We start from the raw sequence: 21,886 nt of genomic DNA on the forward strand, positions 1-21,886 counted from the left end.
CGTCATCCTTCCTGTATCCACTGAGGTGATCAGTCCTACTGTGTGTACAGTCTCTACGTCCATTGCTGCCACCTACCCTACATAAGTGCCCTCCTATTCCTGCTTGAGCCACACCCCAGGCTCTGCACCCCAAGCTCTGCACCACGTGCCATCACTCCCTAGGGGGGTGTCCTTCTTATCCCCCTTAGACTCCAGCCTCTCACACCAGGCCCCCTGCCCAGCACCAGATCCTGCTGAGCACATGCTGTTTAATGGTCTCTCTGTGCGCTTGCTCCCTCTTGGACTCTGAGCTCCTTTTCAAAGCACAGACTGTTCCTAAATCTTGTTATATCCTGTTACCTGCTCCTGTGCAGGGATGCAGAAGGCACTCAATGAGCGCTTGCTATTGAGTGAAGGAAGGCACCCTGGGTAAGGACACGGAGCATGAAGGGGGAGGAAGGGGTCGTTGGCACTGATGGGGCTGGAGCCCAGAACCTGGGAGAGGAGGTGAAGGTCAGATCCGCGTGGAGGGACTTCGGCTTGGTCCTCGGCCCCTGGGGAGCTGGAGCCGCCTTCCAGCCTGGCAGTGACAGGCCAGTGTGTGTTTTGGAAACAGCCACCTGGCTGCCCCATGGAGGACACGCTAGATGTAAGGCGAGGGGAACCCGCGGGCATCCAGGGGCCAGCCGTGGGGTGGAGCCCTGATGGGGATGAGAGGCAGGGGCTTGAAGGGCCCCTCGGTGTCCCATGTCGCGAGGCCGTGCGACCTCCCGTCGCTGACGTTTAGTCCTACAGTCACTTCTGCAAATGGAGATGTGGCTGCTCTCAGATGTGATATTTTTGATGTTCTCATGTATAAATGCATAAAAAGGAGAGATTCTTTTCATACTTCATCTACTTTCTTGTCAGTCTCAGCTTCATTTTCAATTCCCTACTTGAGTGTCCTAATTTCCTCCTTGATGGATTGCTTGATTCCATCCTCGTCGGCTCGCTGCTGAAGGGAAGCATTTTGGGCTTGAGTTTTCTTTTTGTCTTTTGTCTTTTTTTCTTTATTTAACTCCTGGAGGCAGCTGGGGAATGTGACAAGTTGCACCGAATGCAGGGTCCGGAGCCAGGAGCTGCAGTGGGCCCCCCACCCAGTGTCCTGCCTGATCTGGGACGGGCTTGACTGTTGAAACTTTAAAGGAAAACTCAGGGAAGGGGACTAAGAGCTGATACTATGTGCTAAGAAGTGCTTTCTCACCTCTGATAAACTGATGTGCTTTTGTCTAAAGAAAAATCGTCGTTATTTACTTTACCAGTTTCCATTCTTTGCCTTGACATCTCGGCTGCTTGGGGCCAAATGTTCTCTTCCTTTCTAGCACCTCCGCTTCCTGTCCGGAGGAAGTGCTCCACGCAGCCGCACAGCGAGTAGGTCCTCGGAGTCCTGTGCTGCTCACCACGGTGCCCCGTAGAACAGTGGGTCGCAGATTTTAGAGCCATAACAACGGTTTGGAGATCCCAGAGTTTTTGGAGGGGCCGAAGCACACCACTTTATAACAAGCGGTTCTGCCATTCGTTAGCTTGTGTGATGTAGGAAAAATGACTTAATTTCCTCGAGGCTCAGCTTTCTCCCTTGTAAATTGGGTGTAATAGTCCTTCCCCGTGAGCTGTTCCCTCGGCCTGCAATGCCCCCCACCACATGTCTTTGTAGCTCAGTCTCAGCTTCCAGGAGACCACCCGAGTTCCTGCCTCTTGCTCCCCAGCCCCTCCAGCTCCCCTCACGCTGCAGCCCACCTTTTCCCCGTAGCGGTTATTACCTGCTAACGTACTCCAAATGTGTGAATTTATTGGTGATTACATACGGGGTATCTCCCTCTTTGAAAATTTCAACTCCTCAAGGGCGGTTTGGTTCAGTGATGCACCTCAAGTACCTAGAAGGTGCTGGAAGGTACTGGATTATTTGAAGAGGAAAGGAAACGCCGCCTTCCTGCACCTGGCACCGTTGCTGCACTTGGCGGCCATTATTCATTATCACTCCCTTCTCACGGGCTCCCTCTGGGACCTGCTTCCAGCCCCCGGGATCTATGTTCCCTCCAGCCAGGCTGTCCCCAAGTAGATCTCCAAGCCTGACACCCTCCTGTATGGGAGCTGTCGCAATACCTGAGGGCTGGCGTGGCCTGGCAGGAGCGAGGCGTGCGTCTTTCTTCATGAGTGATGGGGACAGGCTCAGCTGGAAGGCTTCAGCGGGAGGAGCGGTGGTGGCCGGTAGGGGCTGGCACCAAGGCACATGCCACTGCTGGCCTGACGGAGCCTGTGGCAGAGGCTCCATCCCTGCTCTGCTCCCTCCACTCCTGGATGGCCACCAGCCTTCTCCAGAGCTGCGGAGTGGCTGGGAACAGACCCTCCAGCCGGGCAGCTGCTCCTGGTTCCTCTCCTGGGTCTGGGAAGCTGGGAGCAGGGGAGCTGCGGGGACACTGAGGGCCCAGCAGGGCTCTGGCTGCTTCTTGGTGGTGCCTGTATCTGAGGACCCCACTCAGCCTCTTCTCAGCTTCCACCTGTGGCCAGGGTGGGCTGGAGACGTCTTCCACCCATATGAGGGGCCAGAGGTTCCTCACGGCATGGGACAGAGGAAGAAGCAAATGGAATTGCATCTTGGAACTCTTCCCCAAGCCCTTGACTAGGTGAGGGACCCACTGACCCCAAGCTTTCCCTGGTAGCTGACAGGCAGTATATGTAATTAGAGTTTCATTATTTGTCTTCCTGTCAAATTGTAAGCTTCATGAGGGCACGAAACTGCATCTAGTTCAGTGTCTGATCCATAAACCTGTGTTGAAGTAATTAATAGGTAAAAGGGATGTTAAAATAGAACTTTTTCTGTCCCAAAGGACTAGAGTCAAAAAAGCAGGTAGCATTCCTGCTGAACGAGGCCGGGCCCCGTTCTAGGCTCGTTATTCGCATGTTTAATTATGACTCTTGGATGCTGGTGATCGAAGTGATCCAAACTGGCTTAGCACCCGAAAATTATTGATGGGCTCCTATAACTGAGAAATCCAGAGGATGGTCTGGTTTTAGGCATGACAATATCCCTTTCAAACAATGTCAGGATCTCGTTTCTCTTTTTCCATCTTTCTCCATGGTTTCCCCTGTGGTGTCACTATCCTCCCTTCCTTGTTGCAGGATGGCTGCTGTGGACCCACATCTTTCCAGCGTGGGACTGAGAAGAACTTCAGTTCAGAATTCCCAGCAAAAGTCTCATCTCCTCTCACCGTCTGCGACTGGCCCTGTGGCCATCCCTGGACCACTCCTGGAAGGTGGGGCATGCAGTAGAGTCTTTTGTGGGTGGAGTCAACACCACTAGAAGCACGTGGACTGAGAGTGGAGGCAGGGGGTGGGCCCAGGAGGACACCAGCATACGGTGATAAGGAGGGGATGAATGCGGGTGGCACAAGCAGCAGAAATCCACTCGAATGCAATAGCTAACTTCATCTTCTCAGTAATCACACATGGCAGGACTTGTTGTCTCCATTTGACAGATGAGGATCCTGAATCCAAGGGAGGTAAAATGACCTGCTGCCCATCACACAATTGGCCTGCAGCTCACAAATGATTTGAACCCAGAAAGGGCTTGGTATCATTTGTTTCTTGTTCTTCTATTCTACCCTAACTTTTTAAAAAGCAGTTTTAATGAGCTGTATTCACACACCACACCATCCATCAAAGCATACAATCAGTGGTTCTCAGTATAATCACAGAGTGAGCATCCATTGCCACAATCAATTTTTAGAGCATTTTCATTGCTCCAAAAAGGAAAGCCCCATACCCTTTATTCCCCCCAGCCCCCAAGTTGTTGATACATCGCATCGGTGTGGTACTTTTGTTACAACTAATAAAAGAATGTTAAACCATTACTGCTACCTATAGTCCATAGTTTGCATTAGGCGTAGTTTTTCCCCTATACCACCCTATTATTAAATCTCATTGTAGTTCGTGAAAGAACATACTTATATTTCTACCCTAACTTTTAAGTTAAACTTTAAAACCAAACTTTAAAATAAAAAAAATGAAATAATAATTTCAAAAAAGGAAATATATCCTAGTCCAGTTGCCACTTCTATGAAGCTTTCCTTTATTACCCCAGCTGGGAATAAATTCATTTTTCCCTATTTTAGGGTCTGAGAGCCTTTTATCTGAACATCTGTCATGTACCAATTTATTTTTTAGGAGGTACTGGGGATTGAACCCAGGACCTTGTACATGGGAAGCAGGTGCTCAACCACTGAGCTACATCCACTCCCTGTGATGTACCAATTTTAATGTGTTTTGTCTGAGTAATAGCACGCCATGGTATTTGTCAGGAGCCCAGGCACAGCTTAGCCATGTCCTCTGCTCAGGGTGTCACAGGCTGCAGCAAGGCGCTGGCCAGGGCTGTGTTCCCACCTGGAGGCTCGAAATGCACTCCGAGCTCACTCTGGTCATTGGCAGACTTCCTGCCCTTGCATTGGGATGCCTGAGGGCAGGCTTCTTGCTGCTGTGTGGCTGCCTGCTGTCCCTCGCGTGTGGCCCCCCCTACAGGCAGTTTCCAACATGGTTGCTTATTTCTTCAAGGCCAAGCATGCTCTCTCTCTAGTCTGCTGAGATAGGGTCTTACACTATTTAACCCAATCAAGGGAGTGACATCGCATGGTCTTTGCCACATTCTCATGGTTAGAAGCAAGTCACAGGTTCCACCCACACTCAAGGGGGTGGGGAGGGATCACACAAGGGCATGACCCATTGGGGGTCATCTTAGTGTATTTCCATCACAGGCTAAGACTGATGTATACCGGGGAAGTTTACTAATAATTCCCACAAAACATAAAATCTGGGGCGGGTAGTTCCAAGATTGATTCTGCAGCTTAAGGATGCCATCAATGACCTGGGATCTTTCCTTCTGTCTACTCTGCCATCCTCAATATGTCCTGAAGTCTTTTTCAGGGCCACAGGATGGTTGTTCTCCTCACATGACAAAATAAAAGTCAGGGTCAGAAAGAGACAGGGCTGGGGCTTTTTTCTTATGCTTCTACCTCTTTTGTTGAGGAAGGGACATGCTTCTCACATATTTCTCCTTAAATCTCGTTGCCTGGAATTGCATCACATGACCATTCTAGCTGCAAGGGAGTCTGGGAATGTGAGGATCTGGCCTTTTCAGCCTCTTTCATGGGAGGTGGGTTTTGCTGGCTAAGGGAAGGGAAGAGAAGAAGGGTTATTGGGTGGCATGGATGAGAGTGTGCCTGCCACTGCTGGCCGACCCTGCTCTCACCCACCTCAGTGGTAGGCTCTGCAAGAAGGTGGGCCATTGGCCATGGCTGGAGCACGCAGGTGGGAAAGATGAATGAAGAACACTGTCTCATGGTGCTCTAACTCACTGGCTTCCCTCTCTCAAGAATACAAGAGCCACATCATTTCTTCCCCAGCACTGAGGGCTCTCACGGCATGTAATAGGTGCTCAAAAAATATCTGTGAATGAGATTGGGGATGAAAATGACCCCTTCTGGAAGAAATCCTTGTAACGCCACTCAGAGCCAGGAAAATGTCCTTTGAAATTGACTTTGTTTTGTAGATAAACTTGCCGCAAAGTCCAGTCCAAATAATCCAATCAAGGGAAGAGTGAGGATTTAGGGCAGAAGCCTCATCATGTCTCCCCTGGGACCCATGGCAGAAGAGGACTGGGGAGATAGTAGCTGAGGGCAGCAGAAAGGATACAACCCACAGCACAAAGCACATCCTAATTTCAAGTATGGCTAGGGGGTTGTATTCCAAAGCTTGACAAGGCTCTGCACCCCTTGAGGATCTGTATTATGTGGTGGAAAACATACGAAATTGGGTTAGAATCCGATTCATTCTCTAGCTGTGCAACCATGGATAAGTCACTTGCCTTTTCTGTGCATATTGCTTACCATCAGTAGGAAGAGGATAAAAATAGCCTGTCTTTCAGGGTAGTTTCAGATATCACAAGAGATAGCTATATACAGTGCCCAGTATGTGGTAGGCAGTCAATAAATAGTGGTGATAATGATGATGATGACAATGACTATTATTGTTCATTGTTCTTAGAAAGCCACTGCCCATTTAATAGGTGTCAATAAATTATTCTGGTTGAGCTGGTTTCCTTCTGATACTCAGGAATTTCCTGACCACAGACAAAAAGTCTCGCTCAATTAACTCTGTGTTTTGAAGTGTCAATAAAGGCAGAGAACAGGCATTTTTTTGCTTCATGTTTTTATGATCTCATCATCTGCCATGGCTTTTAGATGGGGAATGTGATTGTCAATTAAGAATCTGAAAAAGAGTCCCCTTTATTAAAACACACACACACAACATAAGCATCATATTTCAAGCTGAATCTGAACTGCTGCTGGCTAGCTGAAATGTACTGCCTCATGTCCCAGCAGAGAAAATTTGCAGCTGGATTAATGCCCCCTTCTCTAGTAGTAAATCAATTTCAGGGAAGCGGACTTGGCCCAGTGGTTGGGGCGTCCATCTACCACATGGGAGGTCCGCGGTTCGGACCCCGGGCCTCCTTGACCCGTGTGGAGCTGGCCCGTGCGCAGTGCTGATGTGTGCAAGGAGTGCCCTGCCATGCAGGGGTGTCCCTGCGTGGGGGAGCCCCATGCGCAAGGAGTGCACCCTGTGGGGAGAGCCGCCCAGCGCGAAGGAGAGTGCAGCCTGCCCAAGAATGGTGCCACACACACGGAGAGCTGACACAGCAAGATGACGCAACAAAGAGAGGCACAGATTCCCGAGCTGCTGACAACAGAAGCGGACAAAAAAAAAATCAATTTCATACACAAGTGACAGGCAGCAGTGGTTGCTGGTTTGTAGTTGCCTTAGGAAAACCCGGGGGTAACCCCTAAGGCACCTCGGGCTTCTGCTTTGTGAATTATGTAGAAACACGAAATATTCCAGGGGAGCAGCATTTTGGAAAGCTCAGTCATTCCAAAGATGGGGTCGGGCTTCATTTAAGCCCCCTGCGTCCACCCGGCCAGATGCCCCGGCTTGGCCTTCAAAGCCGGGCAGGTCTGGGAGCCGCTCTCCTCTCTGTCTCCACCTTCCACAGGCTCTGGATTTCCTTCTTCCATCAGGGCTGCCCACGCTCTTTCCTCTGCCCCGTGTGTCTTCTCCTCCTTCTTGTTCTCCTCCTTCTTGGTTCTGCTGTCTCCTTGGCAGAGGAGTCTTCTAATGGCACCCCTGCTCTGTGCTCCCACCGCATGGAGCATCTCCTCCATGACACTTACACAGATATAATTAACTCTCCGTGAGCAATCGATGAACGCCTAATCCTTGCCCCCTCCTCAGCAACTTCCCTTTGGCTATGGTCAGCTCCTCCGGGGTGAGAGCTCTGGAACCCCCGCACCCAGCCTGGTACCTGACATATCAGCACATCTTTGCAGAAGGAATGAGTTAACAAAAGCTGAATGAATGAAGGGACCGGACATGGAGACATGCAGCAGCAGCATCTGGCGAAATGCTGCTCACGATGCTTGGGTGGGTCTGGGGGTGAGTGGAGGGAGATGAGTTTGGAGAGATGGGGGAGGGGGCCAAGGGGAAGGGCGTGTCTTACAGGGTCCGGCAAAGGGGTCCGAGCTTTATCCTTTAGATGCTGAGGAGACCTGGGAATTCCAGCCTTGGCTTCATCGCGTGTGGGATTGGCCTGGGAATTGTGGGCATCTCCAGGTGGGGACGCTGGAGGCGGGGTGGGGCCTGAGGGTCCATGTGTCTAACAGGCTCGTGAGGCCGGTGCTGCTGGCTGGGAGACCACGTGTTTCAGGTCCGACATGGCAGCCAGGAGTGGCCTAGAGGGAGAGGGAGACAGAGGCAGGGCCAGGAGTGGGAGGCTCTCAGAAGGTCGGGGCCAAAGGGCAGGGGCCAGGGGCCAGGGCTGAGGCTGGGCAGTGGGGTAGGAGGAGGGGGCCCCCAGGGTAGAAAAGGGGAGTGTCTTATTCAGGCCTAGGTTTCTGGTGCTGGGATTAAAAAAAAAATTAATAAAATAAACCACCTTCGGTTGTGCAATGGAAGCTACCTCACCTGTCAGTGCTTGTGGTTAGCTTACTTTAACATGGAAAGAACTCTATTTTGTTAAAAACACATGATTGAGTGGAGAACCGTGCTGGTCTCCATATCCTGCCCTGGGGGCCTCTCAGGGCTCAGGCGTCCTGGAGGACCACAGGCTGGGCAGAGGACGGGCTGCGTCCCCAGCTCCTGATCCAAGGCCCCCACCTGTGGGTGTCGTGCCCTGGCCCCAAACCCATCCTGGCTTAGTCCTGTTCCAAGATGTGCCAGCCAGTGCCATGCAGCAAGTCCCGTTTCCCCCATCATCACCTCTGACCTCCTGGACTCTGCCCTGTCCCAGCTCAGCCCAGAGACATGCACCTGCTTAGGCAATGGTAGATGCCACCAAGTCCCCGCTCCCGGCCGACTCGCAGGCAAAGACCACCCTGCCCTAGTCCTGGAGGGCATACCTCTTTCCCTCTGGTCACCCTTGGGACCCTGCCATCTTAGCCAAGCCCACCAAGTCAAGAGGGTCCTAGGCAAGAGCCAACTGGGCAGGAGCCACCTGGACAGAGTCTGCAGGTGGCCTATATCTGCTCTCCTCTTCTTCCCTAAGAACAAAGCAATAAAATGCCCATTTTGTTAGAGGGGGCAAAGCTAAGAGATCCTATTTCTCAGCCAGCATGCAGTTGGGTTTGGCCATGTGACTGAGTTCAGACCAGTAAGAACGAAGTGCAAGTTGTGGGATGGGCCTCAGCAGTGCTCCTTCACAGGCGTCTTACTCAGCGGGCAATGTCTCCTTTTGCCTTCCCCCATTCTCCTTCCTGCTGTCTGGAATGAGGACATGGAGGCTGCAACAGCAGCTTCATATCTTGGGTAGTGATTTAGTGATTTGTGCCCACTGCAGCTGCAGTGCTTTCTGCTTTTGTTTTGGCATCTCCCACTGCTGTACATGTGGATCTGGCACCTTGGTGCTTTTCTGGGGCTTTCTTCAATGAGGCATCTCATTTCTCTCTCCATAGGACCCTAGACTGCATCCAAACCTGGGGAAAGCCTTTGGCCCTCTCCATTCCCTGCTGCTGGATTGCTCTGAGCACACCCCACCGGCTCTCCCCGTGACCCACAGCTTTGTGCCTCTCACCTGAACCGGCAGAAGGAGTCAGACACTGTGCTAGGAGTTTTCACATATTTTGGGCCAATCGTAAAACAGCTCTCTGAGCTAAGTATGTAGTTGCATTTCTGTAGAGAACGCGGTCTCAGAGAGATTATATAACTTTCCCCGCATCATTCATTTGCTTGTTCATTCAATATTTATTTGGTGAGCTCCTGCAGGGTGCCAGACACTGTTGTCATTATTGAGGACAGACAGTATTCCTGCATCATGGAGGTTACATTCTAGGGAAAGGAGGTAAGCAACAGATAGGTAAATAAATACAGAGAAATCAGAAATGAGTGCTACCTAGACCATTAAAATAGGCTGATGGGATAAAGAGTTGTTGAGTGATTAAAGAAGGCAAGAGAATTAGATTGTCAGAAAGACACCAATCATTTAAAAATTAAGGGGTTGAACATTCCAGTTAGAAGGGACAACCAGAGCAGAAGCGCTTTCATGGGATCTAGCCTGGCATGCCTGAGGAACAGAAAGAATTCCAGTGGGCATGAAGGGTGGAGGCAGGTGGTGGAGAGGCAGGGGCCAGACCCCGTGGGCTCTTAGGAGTTTGCATTTTATTCTGAGTGCGAGAGGCCTTTTATTTTTATTTATTTATTTTAAAATTGTTGTTTTTTTTGGCTTTACATAGATCACAAAAAATGTTACATAAAAAACATAAGAGGTTCCCATATATCCCTGTCCCCCACATCAACAACCTCTTTCATCATTGTGGCACATTCATTGCATTTGGTGAATACATTTTGAAGCATTGCCGCACCACATGGATTATAGTTTACATTGTAGTTTACACTCTCCCCTAGTACTTTCAGTGGGTTATGACAGTATATATAATGTCCAGCATTTAGATTAGCAGAAGAGTTTCAAAGACATACAGAAAGATCTTGTCTATCCTTCTCTCAAATTCTCCTTATGTTAACAGCCATCTGATGGAACCATGGTCCATTTATCAAAGTGAAAAATTAACATTGGTACCATGCTCTTAACTAAATGGACAACATCATTCTGGTTTTCTCAGTTTTCTCATAGATGTCCTTCTTTTGTTCCAGGATCCCATCCAGGATCTCCCATGGCCAGGAGATGTTATGTAGCTGGAGTCTTCTCCAACCTGCACTGGCTTCTCAGTCTTCCCTGCTCTCTCATGACCGTGATGCTTTGGAAGCGCACTGGTCAGATGTTTTGTAGACTGTGCCTCTGCTGGGATTTGTCGGCTGTTTCCTCGGACTGAGGTCATGGGTTTGGGGGGAAGCATGCGCAGAGAGGCCCTTTTCATCACATGGTGTGAGGGAGCATGATTCAGCAAGCCTTAGTGCCGATGATGTTGAGCTCCACCCCTTGGTAAGGGTGGTGTCCCCCAGGACTCTCCATTGTAGAGTCACGATTCTCCCCTTCTTTGAAGGTTTTATTCCAGGGAGTGACCTGATTGTGTTTTGTAGTGGCCACCTGGATGGTTGTGCAGAGAATACTGTGTAGGGAGAGGCAAGGCAGGGGGAGCATGTAAGGGTCTGTTGCAGTTGTCCGGGCAAGAGGGGACAAGGTTCTGGATGAGGAGGGGTAAGGGTGATGGCAAGCAGTGGCCGCACGTGAAGGTTGAGCTGGTAGGACCCACTGGTGCAGCAGATGTGGGTGGGTGGAGGTCGAAGGGAAGAGGAGAATTGAGCATCCCCCCATGCTGGGCTTCAGCCGCTGGGTGGTGCCACTTACTGAGACGGAGGGGACCAGGGCAGCGCCGTGTTTGCCTGTCCCGTTAAGGATCTACTGCATATGGGAGGCACCCAGCAAATCAGTAACAAATCAACAGCCGCGTCAGGAGGGGATCCCAGCTCTCCTCACTCCTGCCAAGCCCTCTGGAATCAGACAGGGTGTAGGGGAGACAGTGAGAAGACCCCTTAAGATGGGCTCATTTTGAAGAAATAACACACAAGTGTCCTGAGGGAGTAACAGGCAAAAACTTTCCAACCACCTAAAATGAAAGCTCTTAATCTAATTTCATCCCCTCCTGACAGCTGTTGGTACATGTGGCAGCCTCATCAGTGACCTCACTGCTCAACTTAAAGAGTTTTCTCTTTTCTTTTTGGAAGACAAAGGCTCCCAGGCACCCTGAGTTTTGTGTGTGGTGCTGGGGCTGTTTCGATGGTGTGTCCTCTGCCTTCACAGTCTTGGCATTGATCAGCTATTGACCTCTTGGTTTCCAGTAACTGGTGTGGTTTCCAATGGCTCTGGAGAATCAAGACCTCTCAAATGGCAACGAATATTGTGCATTTGCTGTGTGGAGGGAGCTAGGGAAGCCCATGCTGGTGGCACATGAAAGGAAATGTTCATCCTGGTGGTGTCTGATTTTTTGCTAATGGGTCTTGGGAAAATCATTTCTCCCTCTCTGTGGTACTCAAGTATCCACATGACCTGAGGGAGATAGTTTCATTGTTTGGAAAATGTGCCGGACCAGCTCTCAACTTTACAGGGTGTGGTCTGTCTCTGACTCATCCCCTGCCCTCCTCCCTCGGACCTCCCAGGGGGTTGGCGCTAAGGTCTTTTGCTTCCAGGCCTTTCCTCCCGTGGCCCATCCTTCACGTAGGAACTGGTGCGATCGTGCTAAACCCAGGCTTGGACCTTTATTCCTCCACTTCCAAGGCTCCATTGTATCCACAATTAAAGTCCCAATTCCTGCACTAGATTCATCCCAAACCTTCATGCCCCCACATTCTATATCCGCTCCTGTCCTCACAGTCAATAGGGTGAGTGTACATCCTTATACCTTGACTTTGGGCTTGGCTGTGCGACGTTCCTGGACAAATGGCAGATTAGTGGATAAACTGTGCGTGGAGGCTTGCCATGTGCTTGTGCAGTTGGCCTTGGCTTCTTGAGCTCTGGTGATCTGCCATGAGGAAGAGCCTGTCCCCAGTAGCTGCTGCTCTGAGGATGAAGGAAGACATGGGCAACAGACAGGGGCCAGACCTGCAATCTAGAGCCCAAACCAGCCACACACAGTCTAGACCAGTTGACCTACCATCAACCTACAGAACTGTCAAGTGTGAGCACAAATGTTTACTGTCATAAGCCATTGAGTTTGGGGCTGGCTTGTTATGCAGCACTGTTCAGCAATAGCTGGCAGATAATTATCACTTTGTATTATGGTTATGAGAATGGTGAATGGTAATAATAACTATCTATGAGTTTCGTTACCCCTAAGATCGAGATTTTGAAGGCAAAACCATGCCCCTCTTCAACCCAACAGAGCTCAGAGCCTGGTATGCAACAGTGTCTCAGGATATGTGGGTGGGACAGAAATAATTGCAGCAAGAAGCAAGCATGGGAGTATAGCAAATGAGCGGTAATGACAGCAGCATTTATTGAGCACTGTGTGCTGGGCAGTGTTCTAATATTTTAAAATCCACTTTCTTATTTAATCATCCCAACAAACCCACGAGGTACTTACCATCACAGTCCTTGTTTTCCACTGAGCAGGGAGGGGCTGAGCCTCTGTGCATCATCCCCACTCCCCAGTAGCCTTGGAGTCCGTCTGCGCCATCCTGGGGGACAGCACATGAGCCACTGAGGTGAAAGCCTTGCTGTAGCTCACCAGGTGGAACTGGGTTCTGTTTGTTTTCAAAACCATGCTGAGATGGGGGCTGGGGGTTGGGTAGAGTCAGGATGAGATGAGGCCAAGGAAGACAAAGCATAGAGGGGCACTGCAGCTGGAGCTCAGGGGTGTGGAGAGGGGCAGGGAGCTGGGAGGGGCGGCTCTGCCAGGCTGCTGTGGCGGATGGTGGCAAGCAGTGGGATCTTACTCTGTACTTTGCTTCCAAACGTGCAGAGCAGAGAAGTTCAGCATAACCCAATCACCAACTCCTTTTCCTCTGGAATCTCTCTGAGCCAGCTCTGTCCCGAGGCCTGGCTCCCTGGCTGAGCTGGTTTCCTGGACTTCCATCACTCTCCAGCTTTGTCCACCAGCCTGCCTCCTGGCCCTGCCTCCTGTTTGCTGCGTCCCAGGGTCTCACATGCTGCCTAGCCTGGGGTGGGACTTCCATCTCGACACGGACAGTCACTGAGCCCTTGCAGCTCTCTTCATGGGCATGACCTCACCTTAACTGGTTTAAGCCTCACAGCTTCAGTTCCCACATTACAGAGAAGGAAACTGAGTCACTGAGGTTAGTGACTGCCAAGGTCAAGTAAATGGTAGGGCCCAGATTTGGACACAGGCAGTCTGACCAGAGGCCAGTCTCTTACTCACCAATACAGGGAGCCCCTCCACCCCCTTCTCTCCTCCCCCTCCCTCCCCCTCCCTTCCCCTTGGGTGCACAGTTAGCCTAGAGGATGTCTTAGTGTAAGTTACACAAAGGTCCCCTTTCTGCTGGGAAGATGTAGCCACCCCCACCAGGGGAAGGTGGGCTGGATTTTGGCTCTCACTGGCACCCTTGTTCAGTGTACGACCTGCACAAAATAGGTGCCAGCCCTGCCTCCCTTGGCTCTTAGGACAACCCTTGGTTTGGCATTTTGAGATGACTGTCCTCTGGACTCCCCCAAATGGCATTGCTGGCATTCATTGGTGTCCCCATCCAGTTGAGGGTGGTGGGCAGGGAGGACCCAAACTTTCTCCCCCAGTCCTTGCAATCCAAACTGCTGCACCACCGTGGCCCTGCTTGGGAGCCTCCGGGGGGAGGAAAGGAGGAGTGGGATGGTGAAGACCCAGGAATTGGGCAGCATGAGGCCAGCCCTTCTTTCAGCCGGAGGAACTCTGCTTCTCTCTGTTGTTACTGGGATTCCACATCCTTTAGTCTGAAGAAAGATCACCTGTTCTTTTCTAAGTTTCAAATTTATTTTCTAATTGTCTGGCACAGTCACAAAGCAGTCATTATTATTTCCCTTTTACAGCTCAGAAAATTGACTCATGCATTATTCAATGACTTGGATGGGGTAAGAAAATCGGTAAAGTCCATAGAAATATCACCAGTTCCCTAGTTCTCCTTCGTTTTTCATCATCTGACTCTGCTTTTCTAAAGCAGTGGTGATGTTGGTGGTGGGAGTGTGGTGATGGTGGAATTTGTGGTGATGTGTGTGTCTTTGTTCAAAATGTACCTTTGTTGGGAAGTCTTATTAAGTTGCCTTCTGTCATTGTTCCAGATTTATTGCTTTAATTTCTTTTGGCTTTTTATACACAGGAGCTGCATTCTCCTCTGTTCTACCTCAGTTTGAACCTGCCCACAGGGCATAAAAATATATTTTTATATTTCACCCTCTATAGTTTTCTTCTCTGGTGACCAATGTTAAGCAAGAAAATGATTTACTTTGGACTTGAGGGTCAGCAGAACGTTCAGCCATTTGTATCTGTAGCACTCATGTATTTATGGATGAGAACACGTAGACAAGAAGCTGGACCACTGGAGACAGCTGGAAGTCTGCTGGACGAGCCAGGAGTTGCAAGGAAATGTGACATCTCCTTCTCCATCCATCCTCTCCCTCCACGGCCAGGGCCTCCGCCAGCCCCACTCCTGAGGACTATCCCCTGGGCCTCTGGTGGGCCCCTGGGCTCGTCTCAAATGCTGGCCATGGGGTGCCTTGCGTGCTGGCCATGTAGGGGCCTCGCCCATCCCCAGAGGCTCCCACCAGCAGAGCCCGTTGCCCCAGAGAAGTGAACGCTGTCCTTGGACACACTGGGTAGTGCAGTTCTTATGAAATACAACAATATGATATGGCAGAGTTACTAGGGGAGGGGGGAGGGGAAGAAGGAAGGACGATAGGCAGGGAGGGAGGGAGGAAGAGGAAAGAAGGAGAGAGGAGAGGGGAAACAGAAATTCCGGATGCTTTCTCCCAGGCAGCCCACGTGACTTCATGTTCCCTGATGCTCTCCCCGCTCTGATTCCAGCCCATCGGCTGTGCAGACCAGATGCCAGAGCTCAGGGCTGACACTTCACTCACTCACCTGTTTCCAATCCATTCCCAGGCTGCATCATTTCCCCTTACCTGGGCCTGCCCTTCCCTCAGCTGCCAAGGCCAGGCCACACCCTCCTCCGCCCAGCCCACCTCCACCTGCACCCCCATTTTCCCGCCCCCAGGTCTCTGAAGACACACGTTTGTCCACGTCAGCCCCTGCACAAAGCCTCCCAGGACTCCTGATGTTCTGAGGACGGAATCCCAAATCCACACCCTCACCCACGAAGCCCTGGACAGTGAGTCAAGGGCTCAGTGGCAAACCATAGAATGCCCTGTGCTTAAAGGACAAAAGGAGTTGATTTAAGGAGATGGCATAGCATCTCCAGGAGGGCAGAGGGTTAGGCACGGAGGCTGAGCCAGGTCCAGTGCTCCATCGTCAAACGTGGCCACGGGCCGGAAGTTGGGGCGCCCTCCGAGGATGGACTGCGTGGTGCTTGCCCCTGCGCCACTTGTTTTGGAAGCACTGTCTCACCTGCGGGTGTGTGACGGCAGGAGCCTGGGTCACACACCTGCTGTCCCTGGGAGGGGCCTGGGGCGGGGTCCTGGTTTCCAACCTGGGGAGATGCAGACTGGAAGTGGGAAGCAGACGTTGGTGTTGTGAAGGCGCTGGGGCAGCCCAGCGTGCCCTCCCCAGGCCTTCTCACACCCTGGGGTCTTCTCTCCTTCTCCCCGCGGTGATGTCCTGTGCACCCTTCACATACCTCCCACCCCAGGCTGGACCCGCTCTCCTGGTCACGCTCTCCCAGCCCAGGGTAGACACATGTCAGCCCCTGTCCACCTCTGGCTTCACTGCCGCCGTGGTAGACAGTTCACGGGACACAGGCTGGCAGTGGCCCAGTCGCTGCATCTCCCTCCTCTCTGTCCTCAACTGGGGCTGCCAGGAGCTGACGAGTTTCCTGGATAGGGGCCTCCGAGAAGAAGGAAACGGGAGCAGCTGGGACACAGGGCAGGCGGCCACCAGCCTGGCTTTCAGCAGCTGGGACGGTTTCTGTGAGTCATTCCCCCTGTGTCCTTCTACTAAACCCCCTGGCCCCGCAGCCCCCTGGGGTGCTTCCAGACTCCCAACTTTGGTGATGGTGCTGCCTCCTAGTGGACGGCGCTCTGCTCTGCACCGTTTCCCGGCTACTCCCTTCCAGGCACCTGCGGAACAAAGCTTGCAGCTAGTCCCCTGCCACCCTGCCCTCCGGGGAGAAGGGGATCCCCCAAAGCGAGCCATCATCTCTGCCTTGGCACCTGCGTCTCCCACCACTTTGGCTGAGTTTCAGACTGAATCTTCCCCTAGAGCACCCTGTTGCCAACTGGAGAATTCCTGGCCTGTCCAGGTGGTTCCCAGCTCCTGTCTACACTCTCTGTCCCCCTGACTCAGTTTTCCTGTGTTCAGGAGGCAGAAAGGAGACCTGGGGCAGTTTCAAAGATAATTCAGGGCCGGGGTCAAAAACCAAAGCCAAGATGATGGGCGGCCGCCGGCTGGATCTGTGGCACCCCTTCTTTTCCTCTCTGTATGGCCTCTTCCAGAGCCTTCCTTTGCCCTCTCCTTCTCACTTCCCTTTTGAACCTGGGTCCCAACCTCCAAACCTCGAAGGACGATGGACCACGGCAGGTGCGTGTGTCCCAGGTAGCAGAGGATACCTTGGTGCTGACCCAGTCCTTTCTGAGGGAGGCGTGGGGCCCAGCTGCCTGCCAGCTCTTGGGTCACCCCAAGCAGCGGGCCCGCGTCAGACCACTGTCCTGGCGTGGAGTCTCCAAACATGTCGGTTTTACAGCAAACCCTCTGCCTCCTGAGATAACAAGATAACAAAATGCACCCGCCGGGGGCTGGAACCCCCCAGGAGGAATCCAGCAGCCCAGCACTCCCACCTGTGGGAGGGGACAGGAGGGGCGTGTTCTTTTGGCAAGGCCAAGGGCAGGCCAGCGTTTTCTGCAGAAGGCCGGACAGTAAGTCGTTTAGGCTTTGCAGGCCACTCAGGGCCTAGTTGCAACTACCCAGCTCAGCTCTTGCAGCACAGAAGCAGTCAGACAATGCACAAGTGTGCAGAGCGCGCCCGGTGCCCGTGAAACCTTTTCAAGCCGCTGAACTTTGGACCTCCAGCTGCCAACTCCCTGCTCCAGAGCCATCGCGTGGCTCCCACCCCTGCCGTGGTGAGTGGGCGTCACCTGCCATCTGGTAGGCGGACGCCCTATCCGTTGGGCCAAATTGGCTTCCCATCTTAGGAGTATTTTAAAACAAACCACCTCTTCCCTTGCCTTGGGCCCAACACTTCCTGCCCACCTGCAGGGGCCTCGAGAGGCTCCCAAGAGGAAAGCACGTGGTATGTTAGCAGCCGCCCTGGGCGTCGAGGTTCCCGGCCATGTCTCATAAAAGAGCTTACGGACAGGCCATAGGGTCGGCAAGGAAGTGGAGTCTGTTAAGAAACAAGAAAACCAGGAATGAGCTCAGTACAGCCACACATGGGTGTGTGCGCCCAGGTAGACCTTTTAAGACTCTTCCTCCCCCTTCCTCATGTGGGGGAGGGGCCAGCTGTGTGCTGCTCTGATTGATTGGCTGGCTGCCTTAGATCCCGCCTGGTAGCTCTCAGGGGACCAATGAGCGGCCTGTTTGGGTTATTGGGGGCTTCCCCTTGACCCTGGCATTGAGTTCCAAATGGCCCTTGTGGTCTTTCCAGCCTTGTTCTTAGCAGCAGGGCGTTTCCAGGCGGCGTCCCAGCCTCCTTCCCTCTTGCTCTAGACTAAGCTGCCTCAGCAGCTGGGACCCAGGAGCTCCGGTCCTCCAGGCCTGCGACTTGCTTGAGCCACTTTGCCTGGGGGAGGGGACAAGGAGGGTTTTGCACCCCGGCTGGGCTGGGGCACTCCCGGGGATGCGTCTCCTTGGGCAGTGTTCCAGGGCTGTGGCCAGCGGCGGGAGGGGATGCCCTCGCTCCCCCGCACAGACCCCCAGAGCCCTGCTGGGGTGAGGGGAGGGGAGCTCGCAGCTGGGGGAGAGAGGGGGGCTGTGCCCAGGGCCTGCTGGGGGGACTTTGCCAGCAGCAAGTGAGACCCAGAGTCCCTGCCTTGGGTTCCCACAGTCCCCTGGGCGTGATGGGGAGATGAGTGGGTTGTACCCTCACTTAGGCAGTGGGGAGGGGCACGAGCCCCTGAAATTTCTCCCTAAAGGGTGGAACCACCACATTCATCTCCTCCAACTGAGAGGCGTGGGGGAAGGCTGCTGCAGACCTGGGGTCCCTGGCTCTGGTCCCCAAGGTAGGTCTGTGTCCTGAGCCACCCCCCTCCCCCCACTCCTTGGGGTGCCCCTGCCCCTCCAGTGGCCCCCCCCCCCAGGCCTGAGCCTCATCGTCACTCCGAGCCGTCCGCAGGGCCGTGCTGAGTGGGCTTCCCCTGGGGAGTGGGGAGCGGGGGTGACAGCCCCGCCGGCTGGCAGCCCCAGCTCAGCAGTGCCACCGGGGCGGAGGGATTGCCCTGACGCTGGGGGCGAGAGGCCCCGGCCAGCGAGGCCGCGCAGGAATCCCCGGAGGTCAGAACCCATTACTGCCGCGAAATGCTCTTGCTCCGAAGACAGACTTTTCTCTGGGAGTGAGTTTTCCCAGAAAAGATTTTAAAACAACGGCCTAAGAGCTCTCTTCAAAAACCACACCTAAAAACAGAAGCCTGTCCTCTAGCCATCTTGACTCCTGGCAGAGAAAAAAGAAGTTAAAAGGGAAGGGAAATAGCATAAGCCGGGAGGGGTGGGCCTCAGGAGGGACTCTAACTGCGGGCGGGGCTTGGCCCTGCTGGCGGCGGGACCCCGCGTTCCTGGACCCCAGCCCTCCGGGACCTCAGCTTTCCCGGACCCCGGCTTTCCGGGACCCCGGCCTTCCCGGGACCTTGGTCTTCCCGGGCTCCGCGCTGGGGCCGGGGCGCCCGTCGCCCTCTCGGCGCCTTGCAGGCCCGGAGCAGGTTCCCGCGGCTGGATCCCGTGAGGCGGGAGGGGTGGAGCCGGCTGAGGCCCCTCACCGCGAAGCTGGGCCCCGGCCCCCTGTCTGGACAACTCCTCCGCGCCCTCGAGGGTAAGTAAAGCGGAGTGGAGAAGGGCCCCGCAGGGCGCCCGGCGCGGAGTCCCTGCTCGGTACCGTTCTAGTTCAGCTCACCTCGCGGGCACCGGGTGACACAGGTGTGGCCTCGGAGCCGCAGATTTGACGTGGAGCTCACAGAGGGCGAGTCCCGAGTCCGGGTCCCAGGCCCCCGCGGGCAGGGCGGAGCTGGGACCTGCTCTGCTGCCGCGTGCCCGGCCCCAGCCCCCTCCCCTTCCCGGCTTCCTCGACCTCCCTTGCCTTCCGTCGCCGTTCCCCTCAGGCTTTCCTTTCTCCGCCAAGCCAGGGTTTGGGGCCGGGAGCGGGGCTGAGAGGAGGCCGAGGAGGGCCGGGGCCTGGCTGAGCCCCGCGGGTGCCTCCTGCTCCGCCCTGGGCGCCCCCCACCCCACCCCGGCGGGCGCCTTGTCTCCTTATGCAAGCCGAGAGCCGTCCCTGCACCCCGAATATCGCTGGGGAAGCAGCACAGAGCCCCAGGCCCACCCTGGCCTGCAGAGACCCCCTGGCGGCCGCCCACCCCTCCCAGTCTCCTGGCCCAGCGTCTGTTCTCCAGGAGGGAGCGGCGCCTGTTCTCAGCTCCCTTCTCGTGTTTACCCGAATCAGTGGAGGGTGTGGACTTAGCATCTGCTGGTCTCTGAAATGGCCTAAGGAGAACCGATTCCCCCCAAAGACCCCTGACCTCTGCCTGCGCTCTTTCCCCGCCTGGAGCCCCCTTTCCGGGTCCCACCAGCCCTGCGGCGAGTGGCTCGGCCACCGCGCTCTCCTCGAGCTCCCGGCTGGCCTCGGTGTGAGACTTCCCTTTGCAACCCCCCGCAGGTCTCTGTGCAGTCCGCGCCTGCGTCTGGTCTGCTGCCCACTGGACAAGGTGCTCTGTCAGCGGGGCCGTGTCTTCTCCTCAGTCCCCACCACGGGGTCGGCAATGCAGAGTGGGGCGCAGGCGTCACCCCCGTGTCTGCTGCAGTCAGCCCCTGAGCCCAGCCACGGAGGCTCGGAACCGCGCTCAGGGGTGTCTGCTCGGGATTAAGTTCATCGCCTGCTCTAGTCGGTAGAGCTGTTCTTAGCCAATACATAGTAATAAGAAAAATAAACCCATCTTTTAGGCGTCTTCCCCCCAGCCACCACCCCAAGGTTATAAATTATGTACTGCCTGAGTCTGTTTTGACAGCTGTGATAAAGTGGGTTTCAGATTCCGACAGCGTTTCTCTTGAAAGAATGCAGCATTGTGCATTTTCAGTACAATCGCCACTGTTTCCCCCACCTCCACTTCTTCCTTCTCTAGAAAGAAAGTGTGTCTAGAGTAGCTATTTTTCCACTCTGGAGCCTTCTTCATCGCCTCCTTGTCCGAAAGTGATTAAAAAAAAACAACCCCCCCCCCAAACTCCTGACACTTATCACAAAAACTTAAGAGATAATGAGGGGGGAGGGGAATCACCTCCCTGCACTGATGGGCTGCGATCACACCCACCTTCTGTGCTGTGTTAGCATCAGTCTTTATTCGTGGGGATGGGTTTACTCCTCTGTCCACCAGTTCTCCCAAACCAAATCTGGCCCACCATTTGAGAGCCAGGATGAAGCTCCCAATTCCATCCACTTCTCCCGCCATCCCTCTTCTCTCCCTATGCTGAGCTCCTGTATAAGAGCAGAGTCTGCCCTCAGCTCCACTGCCTTCTACCCAGTTGATTTCCAATCGTGCTTGTGCCATCCCTGGAATATCTGTCAGTGCCACCTCTTCTCCATTCGTAGAGGGGCTGGCTCCCAAGAGACTCTCCGCCCAGCTTACCTGGCCTTTTCCTTTATCTAGGTGTTACTTGCATATAGTAAAGCATGTGAATCCCAGTGCACCCTCATATGTATACTTGTGTACCCACCCGATCAAGATATAGAATATCTCCAACACCCCAGCAGAATCCCTTATGCCCTCTCAGTTGATACCCAAAGGTAATTATTATCTGATCTCTCCCCTCAAGATGAACAGCATCAGGCCTTGAACTTCCTGTGAATGGAACCATGCAATACGTATTCTTCTGCATATAGCCTTTTCTTACTTCTCACCATTATGTCTGTGAGATAAATACATTTTGTTGCATTTAGCCGTAGATCTTTTTCATTACTAAGAACTGTTCCCCTGTATGACTCTATCACAGTTGAATTACCTATTCTACTCTTAATGGAAATTTGGCAGGTTCCAGCTTTTGGTTATTATGAATTATGCCATGAACATTCTTGTACATGTCTTTTGGTAGACATAAGTCTCCATTTCTCTTAATTTTTAGGACTAAGTGGAGCTTTACTTGATAACTGTGTCAAATAGTTTTCTGAAGTGCATAGACCAATTTATACTTCCATCAGCAATGTAGGAGAATCCCTGTTACTTCACATCTTCACCAATGCTTGTTATTGCCATTTGATTTTTTAAAATGTCAGTCCTTTTTTTTTTAAAGACTTATTTTTATTTATTTCCCTCCACCCCGCCCATTGTCTGCCTGCTCTATCTCCATTCACTCTGTGTTCTTCTGCATCCACCTGCATTCTTGGCAGCACTGGGAATCTGTGTCTCCTTTTGTTGCTTCATCTTGCTGCATCAGCTCTCCATGTGTGCGGTGCCACTCCTGGGCAGGCTGCGCTTTTTTCGCATGGGGTGGCTCTCCTTGCAGGGTGCACTCCTTGCACGTGGGGCTCCCCTACGCAGGGGACTCCCCTGCATGGCACAGCTCTCCTTGCACACAGCCCCACTGCG

The 21,886-nt window shown here is 53.3% G+C and overlaps 1 long non-coding RNA gene across 2 annotated transcripts in view; it reads left to right on the top strand.

Moving 5' to 3' along the window:
- Window positions 1-18,815: 18,815 nt before the first annotated feature.
- Window positions 18,816-21,886, top strand: part of LOC101436573 (uncharacterized) — a 46,784-nt gene continuing 43,713 nt past the window's right edge. For both annotated transcript variants that reach the window (XR_011645708.1, XR_188268.5), the window contains exon 1: window positions 18,816-19,128. This is a non-coding gene — a long non-coding RNA (uncharacterized lncRNA). The remainder of the gene's footprint in view (window positions 19,129-21,886) is intronic.

The sequence above is a fragment of the Dasypus novemcinctus genome, chromosome 14 (genome assembly GCF_030445035.2).
Source record: "Dasypus novemcinctus isolate mDasNov1 chromosome 14, mDasNov1.1.hap2, whole genome shotgun sequence".
NCBI lineage: Eukaryota > Metazoa > Chordata > Mammalia > Cingulata > Dasypodidae > Dasypus > Dasypus novemcinctus.